Source organism: Rhincodon typus, chromosome 12 (assembly GCF_021869965.1).
Source record: "Rhincodon typus isolate 14 chromosome 12, sRhiTyp1.1, whole genome shotgun sequence".
In the NCBI taxonomy this organism is placed as follows: Eukaryota; Metazoa; Chordata; class Chondrichthyes; order Orectolobiformes; family Rhincodontidae; genus Rhincodon; species Rhincodon typus.
The window spans coordinates 73299789-73320130 of record NC_063343.1 but is presented as its reverse complement, the minus strand read 5'-3'; positions in this window follow the sequence as shown (position 1 = coordinate 73320130).

Sequence of the window (20342 nt, the reverse complement as noted above, 5' to 3'; positions counted from 1 at the left end):
AGGCACACTGACCACCCCAAAATAAAAGACATTTTGAAGATGGCAGGGCTAGTTCTTGATATTTATATAATATTTATATCGCAGCATTTGCTGCAGCAAGGACCTACAGAAACTGTTGGCATGGCATATGAAAATATACAAGAATGTAACAAATTAGAAGCTGCAATAGGCTGCTCAGTCCCTCAAGACTGGTCCCCTGTTCAATACCATCATGACTGATCTAATTGTGGCCTCAACTTCATCCTCCCAGCCAATCTTGAAACGTCTGACACTTTATTTACCTCACTCTTATTTCATTCCTCAACTTCCACCACTCTCTGGGGAAGAAAGTAGAAAGTTCCAAAGATTCTAAAGTCCCTGAGAGAATAATGTATTGTCTTCACCTCTGTCTTAAGTGGAAGGCCCCTTGTTTATAAATAGTGTTTAATTCTCTCCCACAAGGGGCAAATAACCACTCAGCATCTATCCTGTCAGGTACCTTCTGGATCCTATATTTCACTAAGATCACCAGTCATTCTTCTAAACTCTAACAAATATCGGCCTAGCCTGTCCAACATTTCTTCACAAGAATGCAAGTCCCCATCCCAGTTACCAGGAACCATCTCTGAACCTCTTCTTGACCACATTTATATTCTTTCTTAAACAAGAAGATCAAACATATACAAAACTGAATAAAAACTGATGAAGGGCCCAGACCTGAAACTTCAGCTTTCCTGCTCCTCTGATGCTGCTTGGCCTGCTGTGTTCATCCAGCTCTACACCTTGTTATCTCAGATTCTCCAGCATCGGCAGTTCCTACTATCTCTGAAAGAACTGCGGATACTGTAAATCAGGGACAAAAACAAAGTTGCTGGAAAAGCTCAGCAGGACTGGCAGCGTCTGTGAAGGAAAAAACAGAGTTAACATTTTGGGTCCGGTGACCCTTCCTTCGGACACAAGAGAAAGCTAGATAGAAATATAAACATGGATAGTAGGAAATTCTGCTGGGATTTATAAAGGAAAAGAGTAATTAGGGTCAGCTTCATCCTCTAGACAGAATCTGAGGATTTATTAATTTAGAACAAGGAACTAGGAGATGAATTGAATCAATAATTTATATTTTTCTTCACCATAGAAGTTGCAAAGAACATCACAGAAATAATTGTGAAACAAGAGGGGAATTAGAGGGAGGGAGGGACGACCTTTAAACAATTACATTCACCAGGAAATTCTTCTCATTGATTGACTGAACAGGCTGAGGGGACTCAATGACTTGATTCTGTTCCTATGTTGCAATCTTGCTTTGGTAATTGTGCTACAAATAATCTTTGAACTAAAATCTGACAAGTTCCAAGGTATTGATGGACTTCATCCCAGATTGTAAAAAGAAGCGAGGTGAGATGAGGTGAGAGTGACAGCCCTTGACATCAAGGCCACATTTGACCAAATATGGCATCAAGGAGCCCTGAGAAAACTGGAATTAATTGGTATCAGAGAGCAAGCTCTCTGCTGGTTAATGTCATGCCTGGCATACGAGGAAGATAGCCGTGGTTGTTGGAGGTCTGTCATCTCAGCTCCAGGACATCTCTGCAAGACTTCCTCAGGGTAGTGACCTCAGACCAACCATCTTCAGCTTCTTCATCAATGACCTTCTCTCCATCATGAGGTCAGAAAGTGGGGATATTCGCTGATGATTGTACAATGTTCAGCACCATTGTGACTCTTCAGATACTGAAGCAGACCATGTTCAGATGCAACATGATCTGGACAGTATCTAGGGAATCCAGATCAAGTGTCTGAAGCTGTACCCATCCAGACAAGTGGGGAGTATTCCATCACATTCCTGACTTGTGCCTTGTAGATTATAGACAGGCTTTTGGAAGCCAGGAGTGAGTTATTTGCTGTAGTGTTCCTAGCTTCTGACTTGTTCTTATAGCCATTATATTTATATGGCGTGTCCAGCTGAACTTCAGGTCAATGGTAACCCCTCGGGGATGTTGATGTTGCAGGTTCAATGATGGTATGACTTTTGAATATCAAAGGGAGGTAGTGTAGATTGTCTCTTATTAGTGATGGTCAAGGCCTGGCATTTGTGGGGCACGAATGTTACTTGCTACTTGTCAGCCCAAATTTCACGAGAATGTGATTTGTTATCAGGAGTGGTAATTGTTGACATAGTAAAAACATTACCTGTACAAGGAGTAGGTTTACTCCTGAGGAATGGTTTGTCAGGACTACAGGTAGCAACTTCACTAACAATTACAGAACGCCTTAAGGAGTTCTAAGAAACAGAACGACTGGAACAGCTTCCTGGTATCCTTTATTTGTGTGTGGTAACCAGGACAATGGTGAAACGAAATCCATCAATAAACGTTGATGTGACACTAGAAGGAAATGGAGGGATAACTGAAACTTTCCTGAAATGGTGAAGATAATCCAGGTCGATTGTTTGGTATGACTTCCCTAATTACAGATTCTTAAAAAGCAGATTCTTAATTTTAAAATAAAGCACAGTCAGTTGGTCCTTTGGTAGAAGCTGAAGGAGTTTCAGAGTACTATCACCTTAAGAATGGAGTGCTGATGAGGAGATGGAGACCTCCTCATAAATTTGCAGGAATTCTCTTGGAGAAATAACTTTAAAGGCTCTATGTGCTGTGTGTATACAATGCTGTGACTCTGCCTGGCAGTTAGTTTGCTGTGGGGTTGCAGACTATATTCTCAAGCCCATTGCCTTGATGTAATGTCTGCTTTCATAACTTGTAAAGCATTTCACTGTCTTAAATAACCTAACTCACAGAGTTATGCAATCCCTGACAAGTGATTGGATATTAGACCATTTACATGAACATAACAAACATCTTCAGATTTATTTCATTGTATCGTTCCAGAATGCCAACACTACCGCTGTTCACTGTATGACTTCTTATGTATGTGGTCTTGTGCCTTGATTTCAACTATCATTCCTGTCGCTTATCATAGCTTCTGACCAATTGCGTGGAACCAATTCTAATTCCCTTCTCCAGGTTCTTCACGGCCGCAGTGATTTACTCCTTATAGCATCTTTCTCCTTTCTGGTCATCTCCTCCACATTATCATTTTTCACATGCAACCTTCAATTCTGAAGGCATTTCGATCAAAGGCAAATGGTAGATCTCACTCACGATGACACCCTGCCACTGTCCAGCTGGAATCAATAAATCACAATCCACAGCAGGAACCTTGATTATTTCTTTCTCCATCTCGAAGATACTGATGCAGTTTGCGAAGCCAAGTTGATGCCTGGCTGTATCAGTTGGCAGCACCGATCAGGGATTAAGCCCAAATGCTTCATTCCTGTTTGGTGCATGTCAATCTGGAAAGAGTTCCTGTGGGAGAGATAATCATTCACTTCATTCTCAGATGTAGCATATTGCTGAAACTAAATTGATAACAGTGGCTACACATCAAAAGCAATTCTTCAGATGCAAATACTTTGAAACATACTTAGAACATCAACAATGCAACATAAATGAAAATGCTTTCTTCTTCTTTCCGGAATTATTAATAGGTTGACACCTCCCTATCTCTGTTACCTTCTCAAAATCAATAAATCCTGAGATTTCTGGACTCTGCCAGTTCTACTCACCTGTAAGATGCTGGGTTTAATTATTTTACCGTTGGTAGATGTGCTTTCAGCACTGTGAACGCTAAACACTGACATTCTCTACTTAAACCTCTCCTTCATTCCACACCTTTCTCCTCATTTAAAACATTCCTTAAACCTACATTGTGTTCAAATGTTTGAACAAGTGTCATCAGAGAACATTGAGAAGGACAAGGACAGCAGATACATGGTCCCCTCCAAATCACTCACCATCCTGGCCTGGAAATATGTCACATTCTTTCAGAGCCACTAGGTCGAAACACTGGGTCTGACTGCATCACACCTACTGCGATGGTTCAAGATGTCAATTCACCACCACCTTAAGGGGCAACTAGGGATGGGCAATAAATACTGGCTCAGCCATTGACACCCACATCCCATGAGTGAACAATTTTTAAAAATCTACCTGAGTTAAATGTTGTCTAATAAGGCTCTTGTGAATCACGCTGGGACATTTTATCACAACAAAGGTGCTACACAAACAAAAGTTTTTGCATCCTTCAATGAAAATGTTGAGATAGTTTGATCTGGTCCTTGTTCATCTGGGAAGAGCCCAGTAGATGGCAGTACATAACAAGAATTGCATCAGACGACATCTCCAGATCTGTATCATTCAAAACAGACCAGCTGTAGATCTGAAATAGATCCATTTGGGAATAAACATACCTAGCCAATAAGAAATGTAGCCTTTGTAGTAATCTCACCTATACTTTTGATTTCAGTTATAATAGTATTTCAGATTTTCACAGGACCATGTTGAGAATCTGTTGTTTTAGCAGGATTTTGTTTCTGCTTTGTTACCATGACTGAGTTCAGTAGAAGTTAGATCTTAAAAAGAAAAAAGGCTCTTTCCTGGCAGGAGGTATGTAAAGAAAGTTCTAATACTAGTCTTTCCGTGTCTTCTTTCAGCAGTTAAGATAGAGAATCCCGCATGGTGTGTTGCCTGCCCAGTGCCAGAGTGCGAGACATCCCTGACCAGCTTGAGAGGATATTAGAGAGGGAGGGGGAGGATCCAGTTGTTGTGGTCCACATAGGTACTAACAACATAGGCAGGACTAGGAAAAAGGACCTGTTTCGGGATCATGAAGAGCTAGGAACGAAATTAAAAAACAGGTTTTCAAGGGTCATAATCTCAGGATTGATGCCCGAGCCACGTGCAAATTGACATAGGGAGGCGAGGATCAGGGAAGTAAATACGTGGCCAAAAGAATGATGTGGGAAAGAGGGTTCCCTTTTCATGGGGCATTGGCATCAGTTCTAGGACAGGAGGGATCTATACCGCTGGGATGGACTCCACCTGAACAGGGCCGGGTCCAGTGTTCTGTCGAAATAGGGTGGTTAATAGGACTTTAAACTAGTAAGTAGGGGGGAAGGGAGAAGTGAGCGTAGAGGGAGAATAACAATGTAAGGGAAAGCAGCAGGTTAGCAGGTGACGAGGAAGCTTCAACTCCATTGAAAATTAGGAAAAAAGTTAAAGGGAAGGAGAACCGAACAGCTGTTAGTAATGGAGGTAATAGGACCCAAAAAGAAGGTGCAAAAACTGGCATAAGGGCACTTTATCTGTATGCTCGGAGCATTCGAAACAAGATGGATGAGTTGACGGTGCAAATCATGGCAAATGGGTATGATTTAGTGGCCATTACAGAGACATGGTTACAGGATGGTCATGACTGGAGTTAAATATCCAGGGGTATCAAACTGTTCGGAAGGACAGACAGGAAGGTAAGGGAGGTGGTGTTGCTCTGATTTTTAAGGATGATATCAGGGTAGTAGTGAGAGGTGATATAGGTTCTTCTGAACAAAACGTTGAATCCATTTGGGTGGAAATTAGAAATAGCAGGGAGAAGAAGTCACTGATAAGTGTGGTGTATAGGCCACCAAATAATGACATTGTGGTGGGCCAGGCAATAAACATAGAAATAGCTAATGCATGTAAAAATGGTACAGCAATTATCATGGGGGATTTTAATCTACATATCGATTGGTCAAACCAGGTCGGTCATGGCAGCCTTGAGGAGCGGTTCATAGAATTCATCCGCGATAATTTCCTTGAACAATATGTAATGGAACCTACGAGGGAGCAAGCTATCCTGGATCTAGTCCTGTGTAATGAGACAGGAATAATTAATGATCTCACAGTTAGGGATCCTCTTGGAAGGAGCGATCACAGTACGGTCGAATTTAAAATACAGATGGAGCGTGAGAAGGTTAAATCCAGTACCAATGTCCTGTGCTTAAACAAAGGAGACTATGAAGGAATGAGGGAGGAGTTAGCTAAGGTAGAATGGGAGCAAAAACTTTATGGTGGGTCAATTGAGGAACAGTGGAGGACTTTCAAAACGATTTTTCACAGTGCTCAGCAGAAGTATATTCCAGTGATAAGGGAGAACTGTAGGAAAAGAGACAGCCAGCCATGGATGTCTAAGGAAATAAAGGAAAGTATCAGATTGAAAAAAAAACACGTACAGAAAAGCAAAGAGTAGTGGGAAACTAGTAGACTGGGAAATCTTTAAAGGCCAACAGAAAGCCACAAAAAATGTTATAAAGAAAAGTAAGATAGATTATGAGAGTAAACCAGCTCAGAATATAAAAACAGGCAGCAAAAGTTTCTATAAATATGTAAATCGTAAAAGAGTGGCGAAGGTAAACATTGGTCCTTTAGAGGATGAGAAGGCCAATTTAATAACTGGGAATGAGGAAATAGCTGAGACATTAAACAGTGATTTTGTGTCAGTCTTCACAGTGGAAGACACAAATAAAATGCCAAAAACTAATGGCCAGAAGGTTATAGCAGGTGAGGACCTAGAAACTATCATTATCACTGAGGTGGCAGTGCTGGGCAATCTAATGGGGCTAAAGGTAGACAAGTCTCCTGGCCCAGATGAAATGCATCCCAGGGTACTAAAAGACGTGATGGGGGAAATAGCAAATGCACTAGTAATTATTTACCAAAATTCACTGGACTCTGGGGTGGTTCCTGCAGATTGGAAAACAGCCAATGTGACGCCACTGTTTAAAAAAGGAAGTAGGCAAAAAGCAGGTAACTATAGGTCAGTTAGCTTAACTTCAGTAGTGGGGAAAATGCTTGAATCTATCATTAAGGAAGAAATAGCAAGACATCTGGATATAAATTGTCCCATTGGGAACACCCAGCATGGGTTCATGAAGGGTAAGTCATGTTTAACTAATTTGGTGGAATTCTTTGAGGACATTACTTGCATGGTGGACAATGGGGAACCTGTGGATGTGGTGTATCTGGATTTCCAGAAGGCATTTGACAAGGTGCCACACCAAAGGCTACTACATAAGATAAAGTTGCATGGTATTACAGGTCATGTATTGGCATGGATAGAGGATTGGTTGATCAATAGAAAGCAAAGAGTAGGGGTAAATGGGTGTTTTTCTGGTTGGCGGTCAGTGGCTAGTGGTGTGCCTCAGGGATCAGTGTTGGGACCGCAATTGTTTACAATTTACATAGATGATTTGGAGTTGGGGACTAAGTGTGGTGTGTCAAAATTTGCAGATGACACTAAGGTGAGTGGTAGAGCAAAGTGTGTAGAAGACACTGAGAGTCTGCAGAGGGATATAGATAGTCTAAGTGAGTGGGCAAAGGTCTGGCAGATGGAGTACAATGATGATAAGTGTGAGGTCATTCATTTTGGTAGGAATAACAGCAAAATGTACTATGTTTTAAATGGTAAAAAAATGCAGCACACTGCTGTGCAGGGGCACTTGGTTGTCCTTGTGCGTGAATCGCTGAAGGTGGGATTGCAGGTGCAGCAGGTAATTAAAAAGGCAAATGGAATTTTGTCTGTCATTGCTCAAGGGATGGAGTTTAAAAGCAGGGAGGCTATGCTGCAGCTGTATAGGGTCCTAGTGAGGCCACACCTGGAGTACTGTGTGCAGTTTTGGTCTCCTTACTTGAGAAGAGATATACTAGCACTGGAGGGGGTGCAGAGGAGATTCACTCGGTTGATTCCAGAATTGAGAGGGTTGGTTTAATGAGGAGAGACTGAGTAGACTGGGATTATACTCATTGGAATTCAGAAGAATGAGGGGAGATCTTACAGAAACATATAAGATTATGAAGGGAATAGATAAGGTGGACGCAGGGAGGTTGTTTCCGCGAGCAGGTGAAACTAGGACTAGAGGGCATCGCCTCAAAATAAAGGGAAGCAGATGTAGGACTGAGGTCAGGAGGAACTTCTTCACGCACACACACACACACACACACACACACACACGCACCCACACACACACACACACGCACACACACACGTACACACACACGCACGCACACGCACGCACACACACACGCACACACACGCACACACACGCACACACACACACGCACACAGACGCACGCGCACACACACACACACGCACACGCACGCACACACGCACGCACACACACACGCACGCACACACGCATGCACTCACGCACGCACACACGCACGCACACACGCACGCACACACACACGCACACACACACACACGTACACACACATGTACACACACACGTACGTACACACACACATAAACACACACACACACATACACACACACACACAACTGCACACCACTGACGTCTTGGTTTGTTGATCACCGCACCACAGTCAGAACACTTCCAGATTAATTATAGTTTTACATTGACAGTGAGTCTCTTTGTACATGTGGAAGTGCATAATATTGTCTAGTTAAGTATGTTCAGACACCTGTTATTGCCGGAGGCCTGGAAACAAATGTAATTCTTAAACTCCCAGAGAATAAAGCTACTCAACACAGGAAATATGATGGGGAAAGGAATTCAACTTGCAATTCTCTAGGAAAATGTGCAAGACTGATGTTGGTATTTATAACAGTCTTCTAAGTAAATGCAAATATCTGGAGAACTAACTTGCAGGATACAAAAATATTTATCCAAATACAAAATTATTTCTCATCCTCCAGCTTTTGAATTCGGTAAAATAGATCTTCCTCTCCAAAATATATTCAAATTGTCTTTCAATACCTTCATTGACAGAAAAGATCTTGTGTACTCCCAAAGATTGGGGAGAAGGGAAGGGGTGTCCATCACATAGTTATTGAAGTAACAAGGATTATATCTCCCATTGAAAATATCTCTGTGATACACTTCCTACGTTACGGGTACTAACTGAATGAAAGTTGATGTTGTTTTCTGTCCTTTGCCCACTGTTTTAACAGAAGCTTTAATAACTTATTTTCAACAACTTCATGAGTTGGTTAAAGCAGTGGGAAAAGTACAGCAAGTCAGTGTGTTGAGTACCTGTATGGTGATGTTCATGTTGAAGTCTCCAGGGATTTAACCACAATCATGTGGTTATACTTTTGTCAAGTACAATGTTGTCCTTCTGTGAGTTAAACAATTATGACTGTCCTGTAGCAGACTCCTTGTTCTGATAGGAACTTCTATGCTGGATACACTTCTATAAGCAACCCTTCTCATTAGTTTGAGGTGATGGATTTACCAAATTGAAGTGGTGAAGAATGACCAGATAAAAACTTGGAAGAAAAGGCTCATTCTTAAGTAACAAGGAGAGTTATTATGCAGCAGTATGCCAGGAAGGTACAGAATCCCTGAAGAAATGTGGGACTATATGTTGTTAACTGTAGATGTAACAAACAGACTCGAATAACTGCAACAGACACTGAAACTGAACTAACTTGCTCTCACCACAACAGTCATCATATACCTCAAAGTGGACAGAGCTAGACAAGATTTTTAAGTTAACACTTTCAGGCCAACTGCCTTATTCCACAACAACATGCTTTTAAACAGCATCTTTAACTTCCATACTTTTCCAAGGGAGTTTACAAAGTGCGCAAATCAGACACAAATGGATATTGAACCAGAAAAGCAGATTCTAAGGTTTGATCAAATGTCAGTCAAATGTTTAATCAAAGAGATTGATTTTAAGAAGGCCCTTAAAGAGAAAGGTGAAGAGAAAGATGTTTAATTCAGAAATTCTAGAGTACAGTAAAACCATTGAAGAGACAACCACCAATAAGGATGTAGAACAATGGGTTTGGAGGCTTCAAGGCCAACGTCAAAAGCAGATCTGGAAAGGCATCGTAGTAGGTTTTAGAGATAGGGAGAGAACAGGAATTTAAATAAGGGATGATCAGTCCAAGATAACTAGGAAATGCCAACACGGTGTGATCAAAGGGAGATCGCGTTTAAGCAGTCAGCTGGGGTCCTTGAGGAAATAATATGTTATGGATAAAGGAAACGAGATAATATGTTGTATTAAGATTTCCAGAAGGCTTTTGATAAAATGCCACATTAAAGGTTATCAAATGAAATTAAAGCACATGGTGATGGGTGTAACATATTGGTATGGATAAAAGATTGACTGTGAACAGGAAACAGACTGGCCATAAATGGGTCTTTGTCCAGTTAACAAATAGAATGCGTGGTGTACCTCAGGGATTGGTATTTGGACATTCTCCTCAGAGCACGAGTTAGCCTTGGATTGAAAGTGGACTCCTTGCTGTTCTGTGCATGTTAGCACATACACTGGTTAATCCGGTGACATTTGAACTATGCAGCTCTGGGTCGCTGCCTGAGAATTTTAATTTAGAAATGACAGCATTGACATCAGAAGGATCAATAACAGTTTGCATTACATATCAGGAAGGTGGACCTTTTCAACAACACTGACAAGACTCAAAGCATTTACAAGTTCTAAAAAAATGGTAAAAATTGAAAGAACTGCAGATACTGTAAATCAGGAACAAAAACAGAAGTTGTTGAAAAAGTTCATCAGGACTGGCAGCATCTGTGAAGAAAAAAAATCAGAGTTAATGTTTCAGGTCCAGTGACCCTTCCTCAGAAACATTTTTGTTCCATTAAAAAATGTGTGCAACTTTTTAACCTACCTGTTTCAGTTATACTTTGCTTTTAAAATAATTAGTAAATTTCTTTGTTTGTTTCAAGATATATGAACTGAAGATTTATTCTGGTCCTTCCTGTACAAGGAGGCAGATCAGACCTTGGTCAGTGATCTGCTTTGAGGACTGGTGGGATTCAAAGTCACATAATCAATTTGTGTAAAGTGCCATTGAAAAATGTTATCTCTGTTTCTCTATCCACAGTCACTGCCAGCACTGCAGAGTTTCAGAATTCCAAGTCCCTACACTGTCATGTTGAAATATTTGCATGTTTTAATGTGTACCAGCTATTGCACAATTATCAAGCTGAACAACAATTAGACAACATAAGGTAATTGTTAAAATCCAGCCATTCTGTGCCTATTAATCTGATGCCAACTGGAATGTTGGGCCATCCATGACATTTCCAGCCAGAGCATTAAAGCCTTTTCCAAAGTAAATGAAAAGGCTGATGGGTGGCTGGAGCCCTTTGCTTTGATGTTGGTTTGCCCTGAACTAGCTCTTTCTAGAACAGTCTGTTAAGCTGGATAGGAACAGCTTGAATGTGATGTCCAGTCCCTGGGCCCATTTTATTTCCCAGTTCTGATGAAGAGACACGATCAATTAATGAGCTTGACCTGCCCATGTCCCATAATGCCAACTCCCTCTCAGACACTGGCACTCAGGAAAGTCTGCACTAATTTGTAAGAAATAATTTCAGGGCCATAATGTAGCAAAGATTCATATTGGTTCATGCTGATTGGGGGCTTTGCCGTTTATTGAGTTCAGTTGAACTGCTTCATGTGTCTGAGCACAAAGGAGAGAGCTGGGTGCATGATCAGACACAAGAGCCAGCTGGTGTTTGCAAACACAAAGCCAATAGTTTTTGAGGTACAATGTTATCTCATATTGTAAAAGAGGCAGTCTTGCAAGATTTTTCTGTTGTTTGATAATTTCTAGTTCTCTTGCCTGCACTCATATATCCAATGGCCCACACAGCAGGCCAGTAAACATTTTAAATCCTTTAGTCTCAACCATTTTAATTCTTAACAAAGGTATTGCAGAAATAACATCTTCACCCAGTTAAAGAATGTTTCATTCATTCAATTTGAAATGTATTCAGTTTTAAAGGACAAATTTCAATGAAATCAAATGATTTTCTAAACTTTGATCACGGATGTTGAGGGTAACAAAACACATTTTCTCATTAAATTTTTGTTGCACACGATTTGCAAAACATTACTGTCTTTAATTGATCCTGTCTCTTATATTGAACTTGCTTCATTGAATCTGGAATGATCTGAACTGAAAACATTGGATTCTTAGAACATAGAACATAGAACAGTACAGCACAGTACAGGCCCTTCGGCCCACAATATTGTGCCGAACTTTTACCCTAATCCTAAGGTCTATCTAACCTCCACCCCTACCTTATACTATCATCCATATGCCTATCTAATAGCCGCTTAAATGCCCCTAATGAGGCCGACTCCACTACCCTCTCCGGCAATGCATTCCACACCCCTACCACTCTCTGAGTAAAGAACCTACCTCTGACATCTCCCCTATATCTACCTCCACTCACTTTAAAACTATGCCCCCTCATAATAGCTATCTCCACCCTAGGAAAAAGTCTCTGCTGTCCACTCTATCTATACCTCTGATCATTTTGTACACCATTCACAATCAAATTCCTGGTAAATGACAGAAAATGCTCATTGCCACAGCTCAGTACATTGGCCTCATCTTCAATACCATCAGTTGTGTGGGCAGCCTTTTGATTTATGGTTGTGGACTAGCATGTTGGTTGATTTGTTCCTCTTTGATAGAGTTTGTCCCTCATCTTTGATTAAGAAAGTCTAGTTACAATGTTTATAATAATCTGCTGTTGCATTGGACACAGAGACTTGTCCACACCTGAGCTTTAGCAATAACTGTTGGGAGGTTGTTTGCAGAGCCATTTCCTCTTTGCGTCACAAGCTGAGATGGAAAGAAACCAGTTTGACATGATAATATCAATTGCAGCATCTAGCTGCATCCTTGGTGGGATTAGAGAACCATTTAGTTTAGCTTTATGCTGCTCTATTGAGCTATTTTCATACTTATCCACTTTTTTCCTCATTGGAAATGAATACTGAGAAAGCTAGATATTTTGGTTGAATGATAACCTGTTGGAATGTATTAATCAGATGATATCACTAGTAATCGTTCCTTATAGGAAGAAGAGGAGGCCATTCAGCCCCTCAAGCCCCTTCCACCACATTAAATAAAAAAGTAGGTGATGAGTGAACCATCTCCACAGGCATTCTTTTACCTATTTCTCTAATGAGCCATTCGATAACACTCAGACTTAGCTTTAAATTTAATTGTTGATCCACAACCTTGCTTTAAGGGAGAGATCCCTAACTTTAACCACTCTTTACATGTTGAAGTGTTCCTAAATTAGCTCCGAATTCCTCAGCCAGTGGAGCTAATTTCTGTGTTTTTAATTTATCAATAACTATAGTAACATGGTCAGAAGTCATACAACACCAAGTTATAGGCTAGGTTTCTGAAGAAGGGTCCAGACCCGAAACATCAGGTTTCCTGCTCCTTTGATGCTGCCTGGCCTGCTGTGTTCATCCAACTCGACACCTTGTTATCTCAGATTCTCCAGCATCGGCAGTTCCTACTATCTCTGAACCAAGTTATAGGCTAACAGGTTTATCTGAAATCACTAGCTTTCAGAGCATATCTCCTTCATCAGATGAGGTGAAGTAAAGCATGAAACACAGAAATTATAGGCAGAGAGATCAATGTGCAGAGAGATCAAAAGATCATACAAATGGTATGAGTCAAGCGTCAAATAATAAGTCTCTGTAGGTGATCAAAAGTATCAGACAGTGTGAGTAAAGTGTCAACAGCTAAATAGTAAGTGAAGGGAATGACCTATAATCTGATTCATTGAGGCAGAAAGATAATTACAAAAAGTTAAAAATAAGGTGGTGGTGGAGAGAAACTAAAGCGAAAAATACCCTGAGCTTCCAGTTGCCTGCCACTTCAACACACCATGGAATTCCCTGGCAAACATCTCTGTCTCCGGCTTGCTGTAGTATTCCAGTGAAGCTCAGCGCAAGCTGGAAGAACAGCACCTCATTTTCCGCTTGGGAATTCTACAACCTTTTGGACTCAATATCAAGTTCAACAATTGTAAGGGTTTGAGGCACCTTCTCCCATGTTCTTACTCCAACCCCTATGCCTTGTTACCACATGATCCGCGATTACACACAACACATTGCGAGCCACTAATAGTCCTGTTTAGCAGTTGTTCATCCCCTAGGCTGGTCGTTATCCACTCCTTTATCTGGCCAACTGCTCTTCTCTCTCTTTGGGCTCCATCTCCACCTATTGTTTACTCCTTACCGTCATCCCCCACCCTATCTTCTGCATAAAAATCAACTTTCTCCTCGCTGTCATCAGTTCTGGGGAACGGTCACCTGACCTGAAATGTTAACTCTGATTTCTTTCCACAAATGGTGCCAGCCCTGCTGAGCTTTTCCAACAATTTCTGTTTTTAGCACACTACTCCAGATATGGTTTCACCAACATCTTGCTAAGTTATAGTAAGATTTCCCTACTGGAATGCTCTAACCCCCTTGAAATAAGGGCCAGCATGTTATTAGCCTTTCTGATCATGCACTGCGCTAGCTTTCTGTTTTGTACACAATTACCCCCAAGTCCCTATGTGCTGTACCTTTTATAGTTTTTCTCAATTTAAATAAAGTTCTGTTCTTTTGATATCTCTTCCAGTTCTGAAGAAGGGTCACTGGACCCAAAATATTAACTGCACTTTCTTGGCACAGGTGCTGCCAGACCTGTTGAGTTTTCCGAGCAATGTCTGTTTTTGTTCCTATTGCCTTAATCATTGCTTTCAGTCTCCACATGTGCCATAATTTATTTCATGCACAAATTACACTCTTCCATACTATTCCCATTGTATGCACAAGGTGCAATTGTTTGGTTATTGATCAGGTGGAAGTGGCACTGTGAAAACAATACCTGACCAAGTTGGTGGTGAGCTGTTCTGTTGAGCTGCTGTAGTCCACCTGGTGTGATAATGCTGTTGGAGAGGTACCTCCACGATTCTGAAGAAGATTCATTCCAGGCTTGAAACATTAACCCTGTTTCTCTCTCCGCAGATGCTGTTTGACCTGCTGAGTTTCTCCAGCATTCTCTGTGTTTGTTTTGGTCACTTGCACTGCCTGCTGCTGGAAGCCTGGAGATCATTTGGACTTGATTCCCCATTCAAACTAATGTTGGAAAAAGGGAAATTCACAGCACAGAGATTGCTCGATCTCTTTAGGCGACTTCAATGTTAATAACAGAGTATTACTTTGTCCCTGATTCCAGGACAGCATATTTAGGAACTTGCAATTCAGTCTCAAGTGCATATTAATCAAGAACGTAAAACTGCTGAAGTTCAGCCTGAATGCAGAGTGCAGGAACAAAAAAAAATGCATTTATACAGTATCTTTATCATGCTAAAATCCCAAAGCATTCAACAACATTTAATAAGGGGAGCCAGTGGCCTAGTGATATTATCACTGGACTGTTAATCCAGAAACCCAGGTCATGTTCTGGGGACCTGGGTTCGAATCCCGCCACAGCAGATGGTGGAATTTGAAATCAATAAATATCTGGAATTAACGGTCTAATGATGACTGTGATTTCTGATTGTTGGGGAGGAAAAACCCATCTGGTTCACTAATGTTCATTAGGGAAGGAAACTGCCATCCTTACCTGGTATGTGACTCCAGACTCACAGCAATGTGGTTGACTCATAACTGTCCCTGGGTAATTAGGGATGGGCAATAAATGTTGCCTAGCCAGTGATGCCCTCATCCTGTGAATGAATTGGGGGGAAAAAAACAGTAACATCATCAGATGAAATTTGGCACTGAGCCATATAAGGGGATATCGGAACGAGTGATTGATATTCCTCAAAGAGGAAGATTTTAAATGTAGACCCAGACAGAGTTAATGATTAAAACTGCTGGTTTTCTATCATTGCACTCTATGAATTAGGGTGGGCAGCAGAAACAGAAATTTACATGAAGTGTATATAAAGTGATTTCAGAATGTTTGAAACTTAATAGCAATTTTCTTTTGTTGAAAAAAGGCTTCTAAGATTAGATTGAACACAAATGAAATATTCTTCACACAATGTTAAACTTAGAACATGATTTTTATCTGTTTTGAATCTTTTTTTAGATGATCGAGCCTGATCTTTGCCCCGAATACAGAATCCATGAAGCAGCAAAGTTTTAGTTTCAGAATCACATCTCCAATGGGAACTTCACTGATTCCTGGGTTTTCCAGGATCAAAGCCCTAATTGACATTTTTCTTCTTCCTTTCCCTAGGGTATGGGAGTCTAAAACTAGAGGGCATAAGTTTAAGGTGAGAGCGGAAAGATTTACAAAAGACCCGAGGGGTAACTTTTTCATGCAGACGGTGTGCGTGTGTGGAATGAGCTGCTAGGAGAAGCAGTGGTGGTGGGTACAATTACAACATTTAAAAGGCTTCTGGATGGGAATATGAATAGGAAGGGTTTAGAGGGACATGGGCCACATGCTGGCAATGGGACTAGATCAATTTAAGATACCTTGTCGGTATGGATGAGTTGGACTGAAGGGTCTATTTCTGTGCTGTATGACTCTTTGGCTCTGTGATTCTATGAGTGGGTTTCCAGTCTAATTTGAGCAAGTGTGATCAGGAATGGAGGTGGATTCAATGAAATAGGAAATTATTCAGACACCCATGGCAACCATCATTGAGGTTGCTAGAGAGACTTTGGACAGGGAACCACACTGTTTAATACTTCAGAGCCAGCTGTAGTAGGACTTGCAGGTTTCTGAATCATCCCAGGATGTGAGGCCAGCATGACGCTTAGAAATGCAAAATGTTCTGACATGGGGTGCATTGACTTGATTAGGCATCTGCAATTGTTCTATCTGGGCAGCGAACATAGTTAAAATTAAATCCCAAAATATTCACTAAGGGAGAGGTTGCCGACCGGAACCTTACTGGCAAATTGGAAAACTGATGACTGATTCTAGCCAAAACAGGAGTGACACTAATGTGTGGTTTGTGAGAAAAAATAACTTAGCAAATTGTGAATACATAAACAAGCTTTAAAAAGTGCAGCAACAGCAAATGAGCAAATGTGCACTGCAATAGCCAAACGGGGGAAACAGATAGAAGCAACACTTCTGTATTGTGCCTCAATCAAAGCCATGAAATGTAAACAGAAACAGCAAGACTAGTCCTTAACAAGAAAATCGAGGGAAGGATGCAGCACCAGCATAATATTTTTAAGTTTTGAACAGTAAAAGGTATACTTCTTTGCAAACAAGAGGCAAAAGTGTCATGTGACAGGCAAGCAGTACCAGAACTGGTGAGTAGGACAGAGGTTAGAGTTCATAGTCATTCATTGTGAACCAAACATTCCTGTGGAGTCTGATAGGATCAGCCTAGATCGTACAAGGTTAAGACTTCCAAAGGTGCAATTCTCAGATGAAGTCAAATGTAACTCAAGGAGTTAAACACTGTTACTGCACCTTTCACAAAAACATAAGCCCAAACTCTCTAATCTTTCTTTGTATCTTAAACATTTCATTCCTGGTATCATTCTAGTAAATCTCTTTAGCACTCTCTCTAGGACTTTAGCATCATTCCTCAATTAAAGTTCCTTTAACTGAACACAATACTCCAAATTTGGTCTGATCAGAGATTTGTAGAGGTGCAGCACCATCTCCTTGCTTTATACATTATCCTCTCAGCCTTCTTAAGAACTGTTTTAACTTGCTTGGCCACCTTCAGGGAATTAGGCACTTGAACCATGAGGTCCCTCTGCTCCTGTACTCTCCTCAAAGTTTTACCATTGAGCCTGTATTGTCTCTCCATGTTTCTTCTGTCTCACATTTCTCTGCATTGAAATTCATCTGCCAGGTGTCTGCCCATTTGGCCAACTTGTCAATGTCCCTCTGAAGGCACTCAGCATCATCCTCACAATGTACTATTCTCCTGAGCATAGTATCATCTATAAATGTAGAGATTTTGCCCTCAACACCCACCTCCAAATCAGTGATATAAAAATCAGAAAAAACAAGGGTCCCAATACCGATCCCTGGGGAAAACTACTCTCAACCTGTCTCCAATCTGAGAAATACCCGTCTATACCTACGCTCTGTTTCCTTTAGCCATGCTGCCAAGGACCCACCAATCCCAAACATTTTTGATTTTCTAACTGACCTGCTATGTGGCACCATATCAAATATTTTCTGAAAGTCCAAATATGCAACATCCACAGCATTATTCTCATTCACTGCCTGTGTCTCCTCATCAACTAACTCAATTGAATTTGTCAGACATGACCTGCCTTTGATAAAGCCATCTTGACTGTCTAGTACTATTAATTTATTATTCTCTAAGTGCATATTTCTCTGATCTTATATTATGGCCTCCATCAGTTTTCCCACCACTGATGTCAAGCTGACAAGTCTGTAGTTTCCTGGGTTGTCCTTTGTCCCTTTCTTAAACAATGGTGTCACATTTGCAATCCTCCAGGCCCCTGAGACTATTCCTGTGTTCAGAGAGGCCTGGAAAATTTCTGACAATGGCTCTGCAATTTGCTTCCTTGCCTCTCTCAGAAATCTAGGATGCATCCTATTAGGACCTGGCGACTTCTCTACCTGGACTGCTACCAGCTTTTTTTAGTGCCTCCTCCTTATCTATCACAATACTGTTCAGTTGTTCAACACCCACATTTTCAACTGGGCCATTGTCACCATTTTCTGATTTGGTAAAGACAGAAGCAAAGTACCTCTGCCATACTCTCTACTTCTGTGGGCAACTTTCCTTGTTTGTTCCTTATGGGCCTCATTGTATTCTTCACTGATCTTTTACTGTTAATATGCCTGAAGGACATTTACTGTTTGTTTTAGCGGAGCCTCATGCTTCCTCAATTCCAGCCTTCCTTATTCAAGCCTTAGCCTCTCCCCTCTATCTGAGATACTCTTTCTGATTTGTATTGCTAGCATTATTCTAGTACATATTATATGCCTCCTTTTTATTCCTTATTTTCTCAGCAAGATCCTTAGTCATCCCGCGTGCTCCAGCTTTAGCGTCCCTTATTTATTTCCCATGGAGATGCTGGAAATGTCAGTGGGATGTCTAAGGAAGCACCAACTTCATTCAGGCTCAAAGTGGGCCCTGAAAATCCATCCCCAAGCATCATTACCTCACCATAAAACATCCATGCTGGCTACCTAAGAATAATGCTGAAGTGGATGAACTTCTTTCAAAAGATCAGTGAGAAAGGGAAATGAGTTAATATTTCTGGTTGCAAAGTGGGGAAAGACCAACATGAAAATAGGAGTTGTAGCAGGAGGGGACGGTAAACTACTGGCAATCTACTGGTTCTGTGTTGACACACGCAATTCTAAATAAAACATTACAAGGAAAATAGACTTTGAATTATTTATTGAATTGGACCATGATGTTCATTCATCTTTAGTCAGATTTATTTTGATGCAAGTGTGCCAGAGATGAGCAAAATACTAATAAAAATAAATTGATTAGAGCAGAACAAACAGGCACATTTCTGGAAAGTGGGTAAAGGTAGGAGATTTAGGGAAAACATAGAGTGGATAATTGAGACATTAAATGAAAGAAGAAAACAGCCCTGTGCTGCTGGTAAACCCTGGCTATAGGTTAAAGGGGCACTGGTGAGTCAGTGAAGGCAGATTTATTTTGATATCAATAAGCTATATGGCTCTGTAAAAGGATATTTTTTCCAGTCAGAAAGCCAGCTTTTAAGTTTCTTTTTTTTTGCCTTTTCATTCATATAGAGAGAAGAGAGAGAGAAATGTTTTCAGTTTGCCACCTCTGGAGGTCTCTGGCAATCCAAACGCTATCTTCAGCAGCATTCTCTCTAATTTTCTTCTGTGCGGAACCTCCAAGTCCTGTATCTGACAGTGAAGTCCTAATCCAGACATCAATCTGATGATCCATGTCAGCATGCTGATCACCATACACGGAACATCAGAGCATCTGTGTATGACATCATGTACCTTAGAGGGAACATTGGTGATGGGGTAGGATTTTCTTCACTCAAAGGCTCCCAGCACCTCTCTGTCCCAATGTAATTACCTCATTGTTTCAAAAAGCTGCATGGTCTTGCACAGTTACAAATATGCACCATTTGATTTTTTCAAGTTGTCAAAGTGTCCTGGTATCTCAGTGAGAGAGTAGTCCAATCTCCATTTCAGGTTGAAGTCCAAAAAGAAAAAATATGTGGTTGTTTACATGGTTCCATCCTTATAGTGATGAAACTCTGACTTTAAATACATCTCACCACCAGGAAAATAGAACAGATGTGCAATACAAGAAAAGTACATTAATTCATCCTCATCTATTCCTTACACCAGGATTCAAACAATTTCTTGTCATTTTCCTCCACAATTTTTAAATAATTTCTGCAAAATATAAACAAATCTAAATTTCCATGTAATATCTAACAAATTATGATCAGGCGATATTAATATTTCTTAGCAAATGTGATTGGTCCTTTATTCTTGTGCCATTGACATAGGTCTCAAAATGTTGAAAGACCAATAACAATCCCAAAGTCTCCTTTTCCACTGTCAGATACTTCCTCTGATATTGGTTTCATTTTTATAAAAGTTCCCCACTTGTTTCTATATTCTTGATTCATCATCTTACAATAAGACCGTGCCTATAATCATAGCCTCTTTGCCTGTTTTCGGAAGAAATGTGTTACAGCTATTG